Here is a 12,480-nt window from a genome sequence, read left to right as displayed (position 1 = left end):
CATGTCTTTTGCCTATTTTTACTATTGGGGTGTTTGTTTTTCTGTTATTGATTTTTAAGATTTAACATCCTTTTTTCTGTCATATGTGCTGTATCCGAGGTATCTTTGGCCTTTCAATTTTGGTTGTGCTGCCTTGAGAACACAGAATTTTTAAAAGTTTATAGTATAAATAATATGTATTTGTATATATGAAAAAAACAAAACTGTAAATTTTGATGTGGTCAAATTTGTTAAACAATTCTTTCATGATTTTGTTTTCTGTATCTTGCTATTCTTTTCTAATCCAAAATCATAGGATATTTTCCAACATTTTCTTATAAAAATATTTAAGATTGGGCTCTCATAATTAGACATTTAATCAACCAGGAATTTATTTTTAATCTGGTAGGAGGTAGGGACTAGTGTAACTTTTTTCTATGACTAGAAAATTCGTGATTAAAAAATAATTAATTTTCCCCCGATTAGTAATTTGTAATAATGTCATTTCCATCATGTGCCAACTTCTCACATATGTATAGGTTCCAGTTATATTTTCTATTGTTTCCTACTCCAGTGAATGCAATACCTACTAAATGTTCTCACCATTATGAATTTATTTGTCTTGTTCCTTACGTTTTGACAGCTCTTCACTTTTAGTGCCATCTTTCAAAATCCTACACATACTTCAAGGTCCAGCTGAAATTGCCCTTAATGTCTTCCAGGATCCCGTCTCACTGCTCTCGACCTCCCTTGTATTGAATGAAAGCCTCACAGCACCTACAGTATTTTATTCCTTTACCATACATCTCAGCTAATATCTTTGATTGTATAGAGATTACTGCTTTCATCTTTTTGTCCTGCTGGACTGTAAACCCTTCAGTCTTCCTGTGGGAGACAGAATAATGCACCCTCTCCAAAGAATGCCCTAATTCCCAGAATTTGTTAATAGATTACCTTACATGGTAAAAGGGACTTTGTAGGTATGATGAAGGTCTTTGTGATAAGATTATCCCAGATTATCCAGGTAGGCCCATTTAATCACACAAGCCCCTAAAATTGAACAACCTTTACCGGCTGAGGTCAGATTCAGAGGAAGATGTAACTATGGAAGAATTGTCAGAGAGTTGCAACATTGCTGGCTTTTAAAACAGAGAAAGGGACCATGAACCAAGGAATGTGAGTGGCCCCTAAGTGATGGAAAAAGCAGGTTTGGCGGTTGGGACCCAGAAGTTGGCCTGTTTGCAGAAAAAAAAAAGAAAAAGCAGGGAAACAGATTCCCCTAGAGCCTTTAAAGAGTATAGTGATAGCCCTGTAAGCACTTTGATTTTAGCCTAGTGAATCCCATGTTGGACTTCTGACCCACAGAATTGTAAGATAATACATTTGTGATGTTAAAATCCACTAAATTTGTGGTAATTTGTTACAGCAGCAACAGGAAACAGATAGGCTTACCATGGAGTCCTCTGTAACTTGAAGATCTTTACATATATATGAAGTGCTCAATCACTATTCTTTAACTAAATTGAATCATGAAGCAACAGGAAGCTTGGAACTATGGAATGACTGCTTTAGGTTCTTACTATGTTACTAATGATCAGCCTGATGCTCATTTCTAGAATCAGACTTTTGTCAGCTCACAGAAAATTAAGTCATTGCAGACTATTGAGTCCAGTTTTCCTTGTTGTTGGCAGCCCTTGACTTGACAACACTGGCTGTGTGTGAAGCTTTTCTTCCTTTACATGTGCTGACAGCTGTATGGCAGACACCCTTCACCTGTTATGTCCAGTCAACCCACTGGTGCTGGATAAAGGCTGCTTCATAGAGCTGTTAGCAAACCTTTTCAAGTCTTTGCCTTATCTAGGGGAACTGCATGGGGTATGGAATGACACACATAAGGACCTTGGAATCCTGGCTTTGGACTGAAATAACTCTGTGAGTTAGAGAGTTCACTAAATTATTATCTTGAAGATAATAATATCTCCTTGAACTGTCTAAGAGATTAAATAAACATCCAGAATGACATATGGAACTCTAAACTTTAAAATATCAGATTGGCTTTATTTTTTATGACATAGGTTTTTGGGTTGCCTCACCCCAGTTCTATCTGTCATTCTGGGCATTTGGTTAAGATGTTTGGATGTTTAGCCCACATAGCATGAATGGCTTTATTTGCTTAATAAGTGAGAAAGTTTGGTGGTGTCAACAAGAGGCAGATTTAGAAGAGATTAAAAGGAAATGAGATAAGTAAATAAAATGAAATAAAGAGTTTCTTCAGATTGAACCAGATTGTCACTTAGGCCTCAGGGTTAGCTGCTGAGTCACCCATCTCTGCCCACATTGGAGACCTGCTATAAACGAGCTCATCAGGGCTTATGACTCTGATGGGAGACAAATGGGCACTGGTTATGGTGATGGGGAAGTCATATCTAAATCTTAGTGTCTTAGTGCCACTTAGTGCCACTCTGTTTTTATCCAATCCTTCTAAGGCATTGTATCTCAAATTTTGAGAATACATGACATTCAATGGAGAATATTTGTTAAAAATTTAGACTCTTGGGCCTGTTGCTATGGACTGATATACAGATCTGGAGTGAGGCACAGGAATGTGAATTATATCAACCACTCCAGCTATTTCTGACTGGTTATCCCTGGGTTTTCTTTGAGAGACAGTGCTCTAGCTGGAAGGGTACTTACTGCTCAGTGTTTTGGGGTGATGGAGTCAAAGACAGGGGCTTATTCACTCATTGGCTGTTTATTGAGTGCTATAGCCCTTGTTCACCATGAGTTTAACATTGTGGGGGGAAACAATACAAATATGTGGATAAGATAAGGGCTAATGACTCTTGGTTAGAGCCAAGCTGTTGCTTCTTCCTGTTCCCATTTCATTTTGTGCAAGCCTCACACAGGTTTGGAATAATTTATGCACTTGTCTCTCTATTTAAGGGCAAATCTTCTTGCATTTGTGTATTTAGCATTGCGGCTGAGGTGCCATTGTAATTCACTAGGTATTGAATGAATGTGGGAATAGAGTGATTAGTACTAGGCTTGTAAAATTTGGGAAGGGGAAGAAGAATAATTTAGAGAGGTTAGTAAATTATTATGTTGGAGATTATGTTGACATTAGGATTTGAGAAGTGAGACCCTATAAGGGATTTTGGAATATCCCTCTAACTTTTCCAATTGCTTAATTTATAGCACAATGTTTTCCAGTAAGTAAAATGTACTTTTAAATAACTGCATCTATTAAGAAGGATTGTACCCATTTTCTACATGATTAACAGCAAGATTCAGCAATGGGAACATCGACATTTGACCTGAAGACCATTGACTCTAGGCATCTGTTAGAAATCACTGTGTGATTCTTTCTGCAATTTTCTCTCTCTCTCTCTCTTTTTTTTTCTTTTTTTTTATTGCATAGGTAGGCACTGGGAATTGAACCTGGGTCTCCAGCATGACAGGTGAGAATTCCACCACTAGGCCACTGTCACACCACCTGCTGCTATTCTTTTTTTTTTTTTTTTAACATGGGCAGGGAAAAGGATGAGGTGGAACGAACAGAGATATTTGATTAGCAGTCTCTTTCACATATTCAATGCTCGATATTTTGAAATGATATATTTACAGCATTTTGTAGGCAATTTCACATCATTTCAGTTTTTTAAACATAAAAGTAAGTCTTTCATATTACTTTCTTTCAAATATGTTTAAAGTACAACTCTGTTCTGAAATTCATGCTATCATTTTAAGAAATCCTTTTAGGCTCACTGTTAAAAACAAGGAAGCATTTACTTAATTATTGTGCATCTTGGGCAAGTTTTTAGCTTTTCTAAACTTGTATCCTAAATTGAAAACCAGATAACATTCCCTCATTCATGGATGTGTTGTAAAGATCAGATTAAAGATTATATAACACATTTGACACAGGTTATGGCACATGTGAAGTGTTCAATTTTGGTGAATTTTTCTTCTTTTTGGTATTGTTGATATTGTAGTCTGATCTACCTACTACTGACAGTAAAATCTGATCCTTCTGAATTACTGTTGTGCCCATAATTATCTGAAGAGAGTGCACTTTATGGAAACAAGCAATGTTTTTGATCAGGTTCTGGAAATGAAATCTCTTCATCTTCTGTGTGTTCTTTTCTTGATAGGCCAAGATGTGGATTTTAATAGGTCATGCCATCCCTGGAAGCTTTATGCTCATTTTAGGTCTTTGGTGGAGTACAAAAAGCATTCTGAAATATGCCTGCAAAAAGTACAAGCACACTTGCAACCTTAATTCCAAACCATTATTTCATTGACTAGAAATTTTGGAGGGAATCTCCTTAATCATTATGGTTTTAAATGGTGAGTGGACCATTTCTCTGTTCTGCTTTCTCCATTTTGATATTTTCACATGGAAAGAGAAGATTTACTGTCTAATCAAGAAACTTTTTCAATGAATTTTTATTCAAATTTTTAACACATTCTAATTATAATTTTTATCTAATACAGACTATTGGAAGGTGATCCTTTATGTTTATAAAAAGGCCTAATTATTTCTTGATAAATTATTCATAGTAATTACTTGTCTCCACAGTCCATGTGAATTTCCTTTAGAGCATTGGTTGGAGCCTCTGAAATAGTTTTAATATCAAATATTCTTTTGACTGAAAGAATAAACTCTATCAGAAACCATTTTGCAAAATGACACCAAAATAAGCGTGTGGTTATGAGAAAGTTTGAACAATAGTTCATTGCTAACAGGCTGTAGAGAGCAGTCAGGACTGAAGAAAACTTGTCTTGTGCACTCATCTTTTTTTCTTGATTCCTTTGATTGAGAGGGAGTTTAAGCGGATGATTCTAAGATCCTTCCATTGAGTATGCTGATTGTATATTCAGAGTTCCACTATAAAAATGGTAAAACTTCCTATTGGATTTTTTTTTCATTCTTTATTCATGGCAGTGGGGCTTTGCTCTGACCATCAAATGATAGAGACAGCTGTTTCCAAAGAGAAGATTTTTGTTGCCAAATTTTGTAGATTAGCAAATAAAACAGCGTCTCTAAGGAAGTTCACGTTTGCATAGCTCACTAGACTACATGCTATACTAATCTAAGCTTTCACAATTAATTAAGGGAAAGCTGAACTCTTTAACAAGAGTTCCTGAACAAAGCACAACACCTATTTCATGACATCTACCCCAAGTTGTACTAGACAAAAGAAGGCATTCAACTTCTGTAAGTCTGATCTTATAAATTTAAACCTCTAAATCATTTAAGAATATTCGTAGCCAGTAAATTGAAATAGGCACCAGAACTTAAATCATCAGCTTTGAAGGTCTAATATAGTTGATTGACTAAATTGGTTATCTTTGATTAATATTGGTTAACAGAACTAGTATTGGAATCTCCAAAGCAAGCTAAAGCACCAGTTCTCAGCTCTTAGGAAAGCCCAGATAGAGGAATCTTTGTCACAACAATCTATGTCACAAGCAATGGAGGAATCCTCCTCCATTTCTCTAGTGCTATGTAAGTCTATGGAATGGGTTGCTAAACCATTGATATGATCCTTTTGTTTAGGCATTTCTGGGGAGCAGTTTATTCCTGGAGGGCCTCATCTGATCTTTTATGGCTACAAAGAGGGCCAGTGGAGTCGGCTCCTGGGATGGCAACATTGTACCATATACTTCTGCTTTGGGTTATTTGGCATGGCAAACCTTTTTTTTTTTTTTTTTTAAAGAGAGAGGGAGGAAAGGAAGGAAAGACAGAGAAGGAAGGAAGGATGGAAGAAAGGGAAACATTTTTAAACATTTTCTTGTTTTTATTATATTTTGTTTGTTTGTTTGTTTTTTACATGGGCTGGGGCCGGGAATCGAACCGGGGTCCTCCGGCACGGCAGGCAAGCACCTTGCCCGCTGAGCCACCGCGGCCCGCCCAATGGCAAACCTTTTATGCTTCAAGATCAGTTCACTTCCTATCTCCATTACCAGGATAATGTTGTCAAATGCCTTATTTGTGGAGGGTAAGGATAAATGAGTATTTTCCTCACATTTCATTTTTTTTGGACATTTGTATAGGCCTTTACAATAACATACTGTTGGTCTCCTGGTGCAGCCTTGATTGATAGGGGCTTATATATTTGGATACCCTAGGCAAGATGCCAGAGATTTGTCCTCCTTACTGAGTCATTTAGTAGAACTAGATAAGCACAATAATTCAATGTGCTTTGTTCACATTTCACATTTACCTTAAAGAACTGCAATCTCTGGGCTGTCCTGGGAGTTACATTATTTCCATTTTTAAAAGTAAAAACTAAGCCTAGAGTAGGGAAGCATGAGTATCCTGAAAAAAGGTGACTACTCACAGCAGATTAGCTTCTACCATCTATTGAGTAGCCTTTCATACACTGATATAGAAAACTTCCACCATTATGTAAGTAGAGTTCAAAATATTCAGTCATGCAAAACTATGAGGCCCTATTTTTTCAGAGGTCAATGAAAAACAATGTTTTTTTCAATTTTATCACCCAGGTGCTATGTGGAGGGAAAAAAGTGTAGAGGCTTTTTTTTTTTTTAATCTATTAGATATGTAAGCAACAGATTGATAATGGAACTGAACTTTGCCGACTCCTCTTAGAGAACAAGTGCCAGATGAAAGATGGGAGCCAGGAGCCAATAACTTCATTCCCGCTATCTTTAGGTGTTACTGTATTTTAAGGAACATCTTCTGTTCCTTGTGTAAATGAAAAGGATGAAGATGAAGCTGGGACTTGTCTATGGGATTAAAAATGTCATCAGTTGCTACATCTTGGGAGCTTGCAGATCATCTTGTCATACTTGAGTCCATTGTAATGATTTCTTTCTCTTTGCTCCCTCCATTGAATGAAATTCCATTGCAGCGAGGCTTCATCTTATTCATCCCTGTATTCACTTAACTCCTGCTTTCCCACCTCCATCATGCTCCCTATTGATTCTTCTGCATGAAAGAACCTCAAAATACAATTACTTGATTATTTTCTGATATATTAGAGGAGAGGAAAAAGTTTGGGGAAGGAAAAAGGAATGTTAGATTTCAAGGAAATACTCTAAAGAGGTAGTGATGACTCAAAAAATGCTAGAGGATTTCACCCCTATGGGATGCAGAGGTCACCCAAACTTTTGGACACATGGGCGCATGTAAAATTTTGTGGGCATGAGAAAGAAAGAGAAAGAAGTAGAGTTGGAAAGAGAGAAATAGAGAAAGGACTCAAGTGAGAAGCACTATAATAGAGAATCAGCAGATGGCTCTTGGTTTCATTGAAAAAGCTAAGCTGTTTTTCCCTTCCAACAGCTTTCATCTTCTCCAACCATACTCATGGCCGGAAAATGCTGGACATCAATATACACCAGCCTTCTTGGAGTTCCTCATGTGGAAGAATGTACTTCTGGAGCTTCTGCGGTCAAGCCTAATCCTGCTTCAGGGGAGCTGGTTCTGGCAGGTGAGTTAAAGCCTCCGGTTAATGTCCCTGGTGTCTCTGTCTGCAACCTTTTCTCTTTGTTTGCTGGGGTAGTTTTCTCTAGAGCCCAGAGACTTTCCTTGGTGTGCCAGCTTGTTGTGGGAATGTGGGGCTCCGAGAGGTAATGTGTCCTCATGGGTCCCAGCGGCCCTTTTGGGGCATTGACACAGCACCTGGGAAGGAAGCTGGTTTCCACATCTTCATCGCACCTGTGTTATCTGCTTGGTTGGAACTCTGATCTGGTACTTTAGAGTTGGAAATAGTTCCTGATTCTAAAGCTGATTTTAGCCTAATGCAGAATAAACTCAAGAAATATATGGAAGGCAGGAAAGAAAGAAACTATTGTTCATTGAGAAATAACTATGCATTGTTTACTCTACTGGACTTATACATACATGTGTTTTCAATGTGTCCTCACAATGGCCTGAAAGTTAAGTGTTATCACCCCCATTTTACATATAAAGAAGATTCAAAGAGACTAACATAGTTGTCCTGGATCATACAGTAATGAAGATAGGATTCTCATGTGATCTGTCTGGCCCTCACATCCCAGCCCTTTCCATTTTACTCTGCTGAGTCCCTAACTTTGGTACGTTGTTGAAAACATGAATTCCAGTCAGTGAACATATATTTTATAGGGACTGATGAATCATAATCAAATATATAGAGAGAGATATAAAGAAAGTCTGAGATGGAAGGTGAGTGCAATTTAATAGGGAAGACTTCTTAGAAGAGATTTTTAGTTACCAGAGAGTAGGGATTTGGGATGATGGCGTCATGTCAGTGATTTGCATTTCATAAGGGAGTGATGAGAAACACTGGAAAATGACAGCGATAAACATCGTGGAGTGGGGAAGATGTGCTCTTTAGCTTGTGGGGAAGCAGAAGGCTGTCAGACTGTAGGCTAGTAAAGAGGGTCTAGATTCAAAGCTTATTTTGAAGTAAAAGTGATATAGAAAATAGCAAATATTTTATAAAATGATAACACTATTAATTGTTGAATTTAACCAGGCTATACACAGAAGTTGATTTTTAGACCATTCATCATCTGCTGGGAATCGATGTAGTATAGATGGAATAGTACTCGAAACAATATAATGTCCTCTATACCTTCAGATTAGAATGTTCTACCATGTGCATGTTTTATCTATTCAAAATTAAATATAAGTTTAAGACGTTAAGAAGAGATGATTTCTGGTCAAGATGAGAGTGAGTTTCTACTTCAGTGACACTTCTCTACTCTAAACATAACAATGACAGATAAAATTTTAAAATTTAGATAGGGAAAAGAAATTAAAAAGAAAAAAAAATGAATGAAAATAAGAAAGTAAAACCCCTAGCTGCAATTGAACAGAACAAAACTAAGCAAGGCAAACAACCTTGTGAAGTAGAAACAGAGCAGAAATGTATAGCAAGAAAGGGCTGAGCGGCAGCTGGTTCTAGTGGTGGCTGGTTATTGTGGAGCTAAAAGGAAGTTAAAAGGCTCTCCCTTCCCAAGGAGAGGGATGAAGCCAAGTTCTTGCAATTGTTGTTTCAATAGCTAATTTTCCTAATGGTTTTCAAAATCTGATTTCTCTCTCAATTTTTTGATAAAGTCTTTTTAACTTTTATATTATAGTTATAAATTTATCAGTTTCTCCTTGTTTGCAGTTTTTGCTTTAATGGAATGAGACTATGTTCTGTTTTTCTTTTTTATCTTTTTGAGTTGGATCTTGATCTTATTTATCTTTACGGTTTCTTATTTTTAAAATAACATGGTTAAGTCTTTACATTTCCCTCTAAGCACTGCTACAGTTGCCTCCCATCAAATTAAATGTGTAGTAGTTTTTCAGAGCTGGGCAAGTTTGAGTTTTGTAATTTCTATGTGCTTTCCTTTTTTAAAATGCGATTTTATTGAGATATGTTCACACACCACAGAACCCATTAGAAGTATATAATTACCAGCTCACCGTAATATAACATAGTTGTGCATAGATCCTCATGATCAATTTTAGAACATTTTCATTAGTCCAGAGAAGAAACAAAAATTAAAAAGAAAATCAAAATCCCCATTCCCCTTATTCATCACTATTTTTATGTGTATATACAAAAATTCATAATAGCTTTATTCATAATTGCCCCCAAATTGGAACAACTCAAATGTCCATCAACAGGAGAAAGGATTATCAAAGGGTGGTATATCCTACAGCAGAATACTGCTCACCAAGAAATTAACAAATAAACTGCTGTTGTATGCATTACCCTGGATGAATCTCAAGAACAACTTGCTGAGCCCAAGCCGTTTTACATAAGAGTTCATACTTGATGAGTCTGTTTTTAATGAAATGCTAGAAGAACCAAAAAATAATCTATCTACAGAAGGCAGATTAGTGGTGTACTGAGATACAAGCAGTGGGGATTGAATGCAAAGGGTCAGGAGGAAGGTTTGGGGGAGTAATGGAAATGTTCTATATCTCGGCTGGGGTGGTGGTTGTGCATTTTTCAAAACTTATTGTCCAATATTCTTAAAATGGCTTCCTTCTATTTTACATAAACTAAATTAAAAAATTGTTTGAAATATGACTGAAACCTCAAATAACAAAAGAGAGATCATGAACTGTTGGTTCTAAATGAATAGGTATATTGACTCAAGGTGATTGAGAAATACAGGGATACACAGTCTCTAAGGTCACGTCTAGCTCTGATATTCTTTGTCTTCATGAAATAGGTTTAAGCTCAACAAATGATGCCCCTGTTATTGACCCATGCATTGGTGTGGTACATTTGTTATGATGATGAAAGAATATTATAATATTACCATTAACTATAGCACATAGTTTACAATAGGTACATTTTTGCCATATAGCTCTTTATTATTAACTCTTTGTCCTAGTGTCATATAAGTTTTTTATTTTTGTAGAGTTAATCATACACAATGTCCACCACAAAATTCACTGTGTTATACATTCCCATGTTTTAACCTCCAAGTTTCCTTCTATTGATATGCATTACTTTAAACTTCTCTCTTCCACCACATTTACACAGCATTCAACACTGGTAACAATTCTCAGAATAAGGTGCTACTGTCACCTCTGTCCATTTCCAAACATTTAAGTTCAACCTAGTTAAATATTCTGCACATATTAAGCAAACACTCCCCATTCTTTTGCTTCATTTCATATCCTGGCAACCTGTATTTTATACCTTATGTCTATGAGTTTAAATATTTTGATTAGTTTATAAGTGACATTATACAATATTTGTCCTTTTGTATCTGACTTATTCCCCTACCCTAATATCCTCAAGGGTAATCCATGTTGTCACATGCTTCAAGACTTCATAACTTCCTTTGTGTGTATATGTATATATATATACCACATTTCGTTTATTTATGGACATTGGGGCTATTTCCATCTTTTGACAACTGTGAATAATGTCACTATGAACGTCAGTGTACAAATGTCTGTTCATGTCCCTGCTTTCAGATCGTCTGGGTTTGTCCTGAGTAGTGGGATTTCCAGGTCATAAGGCAACTCTATGCTTAGCTTCCTGAGGCACCACCAAACCATACTCCACTTTGACATTCCCACCAGCAGTGAATAAGTGTTCCAATTTCTCCACATCTTCTTCAACACTCATAGTCTCCTGTTTGCTTAATAGCAGCCATTCTAGTAGGTGTAAGATGATATCTCATTGTGGTTTTGATTTGCATTTTCCTAATAGCTAATGAAGCTGAGCATCTTTTCATGTCCTTTTAGCTATCTATATTTCCTCTCTGGAAAAATGTCTATTCATGTCTTTTGTGATTTTTAAATTGGGTTATTTGGCTTTTTATACTTGAGTTGTAGGATTTCTGGATATCAAACCCTTATTAGATATGTGGTTTCCAAATATTTTCTCCTATTGAGACAGTTGTCTTTTTAGCTTTTGTCAAAGTCCTTGAAATGCTGAAGTATTTGATTTTGAGGAGCCCCCAATTACCTAGTTTTTCCTTCATTGCTTCTGTTTTGGGTATAAAGTCTAAGAAATTGCTGTCTATCACTAGATTGTGGAGATGTCTCCCTATATTTTCTTCTAGGAGCTATATGTTACTGGTTATTATACTTAGGTCTTTGATCCATTTTGAGTTAATTTTTGCATAGGGTGTGAGATAGGGGTCTTTTTTAATTCTTTTGGTTATGGATAGCCAGTTATCCCAACACCATTTATTGAAGAGACTCTTGTAGCAGTTGAATGGACTTGGGACCTTATCAAAAATCAATTGACGATAGATCTGAGGGTCTATTTCTGAGCTCTCAATATTGTTCCTTTGATCAGTATGTCTATCTTTATGCCAGTACCATGCTGTTTTGGCCACTGTGGCTTGATAGTATGCTTTGAAGTCAAGAAGTGTGATGCCTCCCACTTCACTCTTCTTTTTCAAGATGTTTTTTGCTATTTGAGGCCCATTACTCTTCCCAGTAAAATTGGTAATTTGTTTTTCCATTTCTGCAAAGTAGGCTGTTGGAATTTTGATTGGCATTGCATTTAATATGTAGATCAGTTTGGGAGGAATTGAAATCTTAGCAACATTTAGCCCTCCAATCCATGAACATGAAATGTCTTTTCATTTATTCAGGTCTACTTTAATTTCTTCTAGCAATGTTTTGTAGTTGTCTATGTACAAGTCCTTTCCATCCTTGGTTAAATTTATTCCTGGATATTTGGTTCTTTTAGTTGCTAATGTAAATGGAATTTTTCTTGTTTAACACCTTGGATATCTCATTACGAGGGTATAGAAATATCATTGAATTTTGCCTGCGGATCTCTTATCCTGCCACTTTGCTGAACTGATTTATTAGCTCAACTAGCTATGTTGTGCTTTTTAAAGAATTTTCAAAATATAGGAGCATGGCATCCATAAATAGTGACAGTTTCACTTCTTTCTTTCCAATTTGGATACCTTTTTTTCCCTTACCTATTTGCTGTAGCTAGAATGTCTAGCACAATACTGAATATTCATGGGGACAGTGGGCATCCTTATCTTGATCCTGATCTTTATTGGTAA

At 36.4% G+C, this 12,480-nt stretch overlaps 1 pseudogene; it reads left to right on the top strand.

Annotated features, from left to right (window-relative positions):
- The first annotated feature begins 4,136 nt into the window (after window positions 1-4,136).
- LOC143647643 (transmembrane protein 45A-like) overlaps window positions 4,137-12,480 on the top strand; it is a 29,522-nt pseudogene continuing 21,178 nt past the window's right edge.

Source organism: Tamandua tetradactyla, chromosome 10 (assembly GCF_023851605.1).
Source record: "Tamandua tetradactyla isolate mTamTet1 chromosome 10, mTamTet1.pri, whole genome shotgun sequence".
Classification (NCBI taxonomy): Eukaryota; Metazoa; Chordata; class Mammalia; order Pilosa; family Myrmecophagidae; genus Tamandua; species Tamandua tetradactyla.
Note: the sequence above shows the minus strand (reverse complement) of the source record. Positions and strands in the feature narration are given on the sequence as shown.